The sequence below is a fragment of the Desmodus rotundus genome, chromosome 1 (assembly GCF_022682495.2).
Source record: "Desmodus rotundus isolate HL8 chromosome 1, HLdesRot8A.1, whole genome shotgun sequence".
Classification (NCBI taxonomy): domain Eukaryota; kingdom Metazoa; phylum Chordata; class Mammalia; order Chiroptera; family Phyllostomidae; genus Desmodus; species Desmodus rotundus.
This window is the reverse complement of record NC_071387.1, coordinates 120,969,126-120,977,645: the sequence shown is the minus strand read 5'-3', so window position 1 is coordinate 120,977,645 and position 8,520 is coordinate 120,969,126. Positions and strand designations below refer to the sequence as shown.

General features: G+C 57.3%; 1 long non-coding RNA gene across 1 annotated transcript; it reads right to left on the bottom strand.

Moving 5' to 3' along the window:
• Window positions 1–6,274: 6,274 nt before the first annotated feature.
• On the bottom strand, window positions 6,275–8,034 carry LOC139440268 (uncharacterized). Its single transcript, XR_011650359.1, has 3 exons — window positions 7,932–8,034; window positions 6,924–7,445; window positions 6,275–6,748 (listed from the first exon to the last, which is right to left on the bottom strand). It is a non-coding gene; the product is annotated as an uncharacterized lncRNA (long non-coding RNA).
• Between the last annotated feature and the right edge of the window lie 486 nt (window positions 8,035–8,520).

Genomic DNA, 8,520 nt, shown 5'->3' with positions numbered 1-8,520 from the left:
GGGTGGACCTCCCAGGAGAGGAAGGGTCTTTACCCAGCCCCCAACCAGAGACAGATGTCATCCGGCCAGCTGGCAGCCCACAAGGCCACAACATCCCCCGGGGGCCTGAACTCTCAGCCTCTTTAAGATCAAATACCTTTTGTACCTGCATCTGAGGGGAAAAGAGCCCAGGCCTAGTGCTGAGAGGTGATGGGAGCAAGGTCTGGCGCACCGTGCCGCTTCTCAGGGGGCAGAGACCCCTCACCTGAGACACAGAGTCTGCAGTCGCTGACCCGGGGTAGGTGTGAGGATGGAGGCAGAGTGAACGTGAAAGCCGTGGAGGCAGGGCCAGGCCCCCAGGGCCCCTGCGAGTGACTGCAGGGTGGTCACTCACACACAGGCAGGCCTAGGGAAACTTCCAGACTGCTCTCTCCCGGCAATGGGACGACGCATCCCGGGGGCCTGCTCGGGCCCCAGGAAGCCTCACGCACTTGTTCACTGCAAGGATCTCAGGTTCTTCTAGTCAGGGGCACAAAGACAAAAAATAAGTGTTCGGGAAATGTGCTGTGTGGGCAACAACGTTCTTCAAGTGTGTGTTTCTACCCCCTTGCCCCCTCCCACCCCCAGCAGAACCCGAGATCGGAGTCTGTTCCCCGCAGCCCTCAAGGCCTTCTCACAGCAGCTGTCTCCGATCCAACCACCTCAGGCCTCTCCCGACCTCCTCCCCATCTGTACCCACCCACCCCCAAATTTAAAAAAAAAAAAAACAGAAATAAAAAACTGGACGACTTAATTTGCTCAAATGGAACAGAGTGCAATAACTGATTACATTTTTCCCCAAAGGAAACGAGTTAATTTGGCTGGTGACTCATATGCCAGGCTGCCAGTTACGACACCCCATCCCAGACACAACTCCTCACTGGGCCCAGCTGGCAGCGCCCGCCACTCCCTGCTGCAGCCCCAGCTTCCCTCCAATGCGGGGTGGGGGCGGGAGCAGAGTGCCCACAGGATAAAGAGCTGTTTGTGGCACTTCTGAAAGTGCAGGGCACACGCACACACACGTGCCCCTACAGAATCACGTGCTAAGGCGAAACTCTGGCGTGGGCCACTCAGTAACTCGCGCAGCGATAACCTCTGAATACCACACTGGGGGAAATCCAATTAAACGAACTCATAACTAAGTCATTCCTGTGTTCCCAGCATCTGAAAGTTTCTGGGGAGAGCTTTAAGGGGAAGGATGAGCAGGGTGCTAAAGTGTCCTTTAGATGGAAATCCCTGGCTCAGGACCCCGTGGGTGAGGGCCCCGGGTGAGCTTCTGTGTCTAGGCGGCACGCAGGGAACAGTGGGACCCCACTCCCACCACCAACACCCTTCACATGGCCAGGTTGATCACGAAAGCAGCACCCAGCTCAGGCGGAAGCCCTAGAGGAGGGCCTGAGACTGAAGACGCAGGAGGCCCGATCTTGTCACCCACAAGCTGTGTGATCTCGAGCAGGACACCCTCTCTGACACTCATTTTCTTCTGTAAATTATCTCGGCAAAGAACAGGCTCCGAGTGGGTCTGATGGCAGTTGGGAGCAGAGAGGGCAGAGGGAGGCGCTGCACCCAGCACGTGGTGCTTTGGCTGAACCAATTATGGAAGAGAAAGCTGAGAAAGACGGAGGAGGCCTGAGAGGTTAGTCAGAGCCTTGGGCCAGCCAGGAAGAGGGGGAGACCAGGACCTCTCTTCCAGGTGGTCAGCACTCACCTCCTCACCCCCAGGTGAGAAAATGGAGGCAAAGTCCACCCCTGAGTTCAGGGCTTTGGGTGGCCTTCCTGCCCATATTGCCTCTTGGGGCCCTTCTGTTAGAGTTCACAATAGGGGTCTCCCTGGGGCCTTGCGGGGGGCTGGCCAATCTCCTAGAGGAAGACAGGAAGGGCCCCGATGACCAGTCCCAGCCCTTAGAGTGGGAGTAGGGGGGGCGGCTAGGGATTGCTGGGAAGGGAGAAGGGTGGGGAAATGGCTGCTCATATCCTGGGAGGGCCTCTTGACTCTTTGGAGCCCCCGGGAGCTGTTATCAAGGATGAAGGGCAGAGCTGTCGGTCCCAGAATAAGCTTGAAGAAAATCTCTCCCTGGGGGCTGACTTGTGGGGACAGCGATCCGAGAGGCAAGGCCCCACCCTAGACTTCTGCCTCAACTCGGGGCCCTAGACCGAAGCACAGAATAGCGGTTCACCATGACATCACAGCCCGGGGGAGCAGCGGCCAGATTTCTGGACAGCAGTCACCAGCTGTGCCCACTCTGAGGCCTTTCCAGGCCCCACTCTGCCCTTGATATTGGTCGCTGCCCCTGCCCCCAGGCACCTGCACAGCCTGAGGGTGGGTGGAGCCTGGCTCAAATCCTCCCTCTGTCCCTTACAGAGGGACCTGGAACAAGGAGGTCTGATGACCACCCTAAGGTGTGGCCTCTGACTCTGTAAGGCGATACCACACTGGGGGCTCCAGGAGCCCGCAGCCCTCAGTCAGCGGGGCCCCTCTCCCTCTGCCGTGGACACCAGTGGCCTGCTGGCTCCTGGGAGGGGCATGACCGAAGGACACACAGTGCCAGTCGAGTCTGCGTTCCGCATCCTCCAGCGTCCACCGCCACTGTCATCTGAAGATATAAAACATGCACTGACATGTCCCTTCTCCGAAAAACAGGCTCTGAGTGTGGCCAGAAAATAAACAGGCACAGAACTGCCTGTGTCCATGAGGCCCTACTGTGCATCTGGGTCTCCATTCCTCCTCACTCTCAGGTCTGGAGGGGCAGATCCTGGCATTTTCCAGGCCCCAGACACCACAGAAGAAACACTCTTGCACCTGGCTTTTGAGAGCACACAGCATATGGCTGCTGAATGTCCTCATATTTCCCACCTGAATGTCCTCAGACAGGGTGCTTGGGCTGAAGGCAGACAACCAGGTGGGCCCAGAGTCCAGCTCTAAGGAGAAATTTCCCCTGGCCAAGACCCAAGGCGAGCATCTGCTGAGAGTGAGACTGTGGGCAGGGGCTGAGGCATGCGGGGAGGGGGCGGGGGGGGGGGGGGCGGGCGCGGCACCTGGAAGGAGTTTGCAGGTCCTTCTGGGGGACATAGGAGGGTACCTGATTGCTCCAAGAAGGGGTACAGGGCAGGGATAGCAGGTTGCCCCAAAGTGCATGGTCAAAGGGGCAGCTCTGCCTGGTGCTTCACTCACACAGGCACACAGAGGTGCATTTGCACACTTGCAGACACACATTCACAAACACGCATTCACACACACAGACACCATCAGACTAGTGTCTTAATGTCCTAAAGCAAGTGTGCATGGCCTTGCCTTCCTCTGCGGTTCCAGCAGTAATGGGTTCCCATTCACCCCTAGGCCCCCGGACCCCAGGCACTTCCAGCCTTACCAGCAGGAATTACCCAGTGCCACACGCAGGGACTTTGCTAGGGAGGAACTGTACTTGCCCCAGACCAAGGGCAAATTCAGGGCAGAGCCAGAACAACCTCCCCCCAGCCTGGGAGACAGAGCCCCCCCCCATGACCCCCAGTACCATGCGGGCTGTGCAGCTGCCATCATTAGGCTCGGGGAAGATGTGTCCGTGTTTCTTGACTCAAATATGGTGAGTCCCTTGTGTAGGGGACAGAGGAGGGGCCGGCTCAGGGCAGGAGGATCAGGGTAGAGAAGGGGCCACTTCCCTGATCGGTGTTCTGTTGGAGGGGAGTAGGGGAGCACCTCCAGTTTCTGGCCTCTGGCAGCCAGCCAGCCCCAAGCAGGTCCTTGTCCTTCCCACCATCACCACCACCTCCTCTGCTCCCATCTGCAGCCCAGCTCACCGCTCTGTACTTCCAGCCTTACTCTGGGCCGCAGGCTTCTGTCCAGACCCCCACACCCCAGCCCTGCTGCATCCTCAGAGCCTTTCTTTCTCCTTGCCCTGTCTGGACAACTTCCCCTTTCTCTCTTCTCCTTCAGCCCAGAGGCTGGGACTCAGGAGAGGCCAAACTACTCAGATTGGGGTGAAGGTCAAGGCCTAGTGTGTCCTCCAACCTCCATCCATTCAACCCTTTAGGTGTTAAGTGTCACCTCATACTCTTTAGGTGAGGTTGGGGGCAGCCCCTACCCGCCCTCCCCTGTATCTCCACCCCTCTTTTTGTCCTTAGGGGCACAGAAGCCAGGGGAAGGAACCAGGGACCCTACCAGCTGGCAGGGACGAGGTCATGCCGCCGCTTCCACAGGATGCCGCTAGGTGGCGCCGCGCTAACGAGGATGGGGACAGAAGGGACCGACAGCGCAGCTGGGGCCCCAGAGCTAGGCGCTCCGCCCACCCCTCCCTCGCGCCTGCACCAACCTGGGCCCTCCTGCCTCCTGATCCCCACCATTGTCAGCGACCCCTTCCCAAGCCCCATTTTAGGCCCCATGCTCGCCCTGAGTTTCAGGGCACACACCCTGGGGCCCCTTCCATGACTTCCACTCCTGTCCACCCCTTCCCCTGAGTCCCCCAGGGCCTGGCCACTGCCCCAGCCTCACGGCCCCGCAAGGGGAACCCTGCCCCTGGGGTGCAGTGCAGTGGTGGAAAAATAGGAAACTTGGTGAGGGAGATGAGCCTGAGAGTTTGGGTTGGGGCTCCCCACCTCCACCCCGGTGGGACATTCTCTCTCTAAACCTTAGTTCCTTTATCTGTGAAGTGGGGTTGACCCAGTCCACAGCGCAGATGAAGTCAGCATGCACGAGTCCTGGCACAAGGCGGGCACAGACTTGGTGCTCAGTAAGAGGCAGCGCCTCCATTTTCCCTTTGCATCTCCCGAGATTGTACCTTACCTCTGCTGCAGCCCCCTCGACTTCAGGGTGCTGGTGCCCCCCGCCTTTCTCACGGCAGTAGAGGCTGCAGCTCAGAAGCACCTAATGAACAACCACCTGCACCCCACTTCGCCACCTCTATTCTCCATGGCAAAATTGGCCGATTCCCACCCCCTCCAGACTCCAGAGAGACAGAGGAGGCCTTTCAGACACCACCCCAGTTCCCCAAACTCTTCCTGGCCTCGGAGTCTGTCCATCCCCAGTCTGCCCGTGGGCCCCGGGACAGATATCCATCCGCTCAGTGTGGCCTGGCACAGGGAGGAGGACACAGTAAATGCTCCATAAATGCTTGAAGTGGACTCACGGGACAAAGAGGGCACTAACAAAACATATGGGCCCCGCTCTGTGCCAGGCACCGTGTAAGGGGCTTCTTTAATGTACTCCTCACAAACACTGAAAGTGGTTTACCGCCAGGAATCTGGGCATCAGAGAGCCCCTTGTCACATGGGGGGTTGATGACAGAGACAGGGTTGGAGCTCAGGTCTGGCTGAGGTCGCTTCCTCCCCTGCGGTCATTCCCAGAGCCCCAGATGTTGCTGCCTAGAACCCCCCCTTCCCTGCCTGAGACTGAACCCTGAGGCACGGTAGCCTGGCCACTCTCAGACTTCCCAACCTGCATTCCAGTCTGCCCTTCTGAGGCTCCTGCTGTCCTCATAGTGCCTCCTAGCCTTTGCAGGGGCTTGTCCTCCACCAGAAAAGAGGCCTTCCCAGCCTCATCACCTGCAGCGGGAAGCCTTCCATGACTACTCCCTAAGTGGCGGCTTCAGTGGACCCTCCGTGGGGCCTCAGAACCTTGTTGGGGTCCCTGGCTCAGACACACTGTGGACCCCACCAGCAGTCAGGGGACAGCTGAGAATGCACCACCACCACGATGCCATTCTGTGGGGTGGTCTGCCCCACACCCCAAACCCAATTTACAAAGAAGCTTTCAGAAGGGCATTTAGGGTATAGACTGGCCATGCCCTGCCCCACCTCCTCACCCCCACCCCCACCCAAATTTCTACGCTGAAGCCCTAAGCCCCAGTTTGACACAGGAGGTGGGGCCTCTGAGAGGTAATTGGGTTTAGATGAGGTCATAAGGGTGGAGCCCCTGTCATGAGATTAGCGCCTTTATAAAAAGAAGAAGAGAGACCAAAGCTCTCTTCCTGTGCACACAAAGGTCACATGAGGACAGAGCAAAAAGGTGGCCCTCTGCAAGCCAGGAGGAGACCTCTCACCAGGAACTGAATCTGCCAGCACCTTGATCTTGGACTTCCCAGCCTTCGGAACTGTGAGAGATAAATGTCTGTTGTTTAAGCCTCCCAGTCTACGATATTTTCTTATGGCAGTTGGAGGTGACCAAGCTGGGAGATGACAAAACCAGGGCCCAGAGGGAATGGGTGACCAGCGCAGTCACACAGCACCCAGAGCAAAGACTAGACACAAGCCAAGGTCTGTCACTACATTTAGTAAAAGAAAAAAAAAGTTGAAAAAATAAAGATGGAAAGGAATGGGTCTAAAACACACGCACTCTCAAGGAGCAAGACAAAGTAAAGTTGTAGAATGCGCTGGGTGAGGGGTGACTCAGTGCTGGGGTTGCCCTGCACTGGGCCCCAAGCCTCGACCATCCCACCACACGTCTGCCGCCGCCTGGTTTGTGTGACAGAGGAAGCTCTGCCCTCCTGTCACGGGGGCCTGGGGCTCGGCCAGCCCAGGCGGCCCACTCGCACCCGCACTTTCGGGGGTGCAGGCTGAGTCACTGGGCACCCGGGATATCATGGAGCCAGCCCTGGGCTGGGGTTAGAAGCCCAGGTTCACGTCCAGCTTTGCTCCTGCCCCTGTTGTGGCCCAGGGCTCTGCTTCGGGCTTCATCCATGCGACCAACAATAGGCTTGGGTGGCTGCGCTTGGAGAGCGTGGGCTGGAGGTGGCTTGCGCTGCTCCAGAGAGAGAGATTGTGTACATCTGGTTCTGGCAGGAGAATTTACTCCATGAAAAGGAGCAAAACCCTGCTACTCCCTCCTCTCCCTTCCTTCCTTGCTTTCTTTCCTTCTTTCCTTCTCTGCCTCTGTCTCTCTCTCTCTCTCTTTAGATCCAGTGTTATTCACTTACCTTCAGGGGCCAGGGGGCCAGCACAAAGTGCCTCCTCCACCGACAGGACAGGCCAGCCCAGGAAGCAAGCCAGCACCTCCCAACGGCAGGCCTGGCCCCTCTGGGTCCTTGCAGCCCACTGGGCCGTGCAGAGGAAGGCAGCAACATCTGTTCTTCCACTTGCGTGATTTCTTCTTTTCCTTGCACAAGGGTGGAAAACCGTGCTGATCCCCCTGCCCTATTTGACATCTGCCTCAAGCCTGTCTGGTCCCAAAGTGTCCCAGAAGGAGATGATATTTTAACAGAGTCACCTCTGGGCCTCTTGGGGACCATCAATAACAAGGGGGGGATGGTTTCTGAGGTTCGACGCAGGGGAAGCAGCAGCAAGCCCAAGCCAAGGACAATCGCACACGCTGCCCCGGGCAATCGCAGAGCTGATCAATCAGCAGGTTGGCAGGCAGGGCTCTCAGGAGTTCGGGCAGCACCAGTATGGAGTTGGCCTAATTTGGACATGGGCTCAGCTCAAGCTGGCCTTTGAACACTCTAAGGGAAAAAAAAAAGGCTTTGCTAAGCATTAAGCAGGATCACAACAGAGATGCTTAACCTACTTAAGGAAAGTGATTGCTTTCAAACACTTCTATTTTAATGCAAGCATTCAGGTACTCCAAAAGCAGATACCCTGGTTATGCTCTGCCCTTTGTTCCCCGAGACCGACACCCTCCTCAGCACTACCTAGGAGTCAGAGTTGCTGCCTGCGCCGAGCATTAATGAGACTCCCGTTTAAGAATATCCAGCTACCCATTCAACCAGCCATCCTTCCTCTCGTTTACTTAGCAGCATTCACTAAAAGACAGCTGCGGCCAAACCCCGCTGTGCCCGCACACTCAGACACCCGCTCTGTCACACGGGCCTGCCGCCCCCGTTGTGGGGTATGACTGCACAGGCCTGGGGGTGGGACACCGTTGGACCACACATATCCCCAGTTGGCACAGGTGCTGTGGCTGATTCCCCGCCCAAGTGTCACTTCACCTGGCGGCTGCTCCTTCAGTATTCGCTGGGTGAGCGCTGACTGCCGCTGCTCACACTCCAGGCAGGTGGCTGGCAGGGAGGCCCCGGGGAGGAAGCCAGTAAATGCCTGCTCTGGACTCAATCTGCAGGTTTTCGTCGGTTCAGCAGCAGAACTTGCTTTACAAGTGAGGTCATAGCAGAAACCCAGGATGTAAAATGAATAAGAACAGAGCAGCTCTAGCTGAGGTGCATCCAGCCAGCTGTCCCCTCTTCCTGGACCTGCTCTGGATCTTTCAGCTGCAATGTCTTTGGCTTCCACTGAAGTTGGATCTTCCCTTCATCTGGAAACCAGGTTTAGAAGTCACTCTAACTCAGGGATATTAAAAAATACAAGGAACAAAAACGAGGTTACAATAATAACCCCAAACACCATGTTCTGCATGCCACCCTCATCTGCTTCACCATTATTCACGCCATGGATACTGCAGCTCCCAGGAGGCCCCAGGCAGAAGAATCCTCTTGTTTCCCACCTGATGGAGCCCTCTCCCCCACTGCCACAGGCCACCGTGGCAGTGACGTTTCTGGTTACAGCCTCTGCCAAACCAATGCC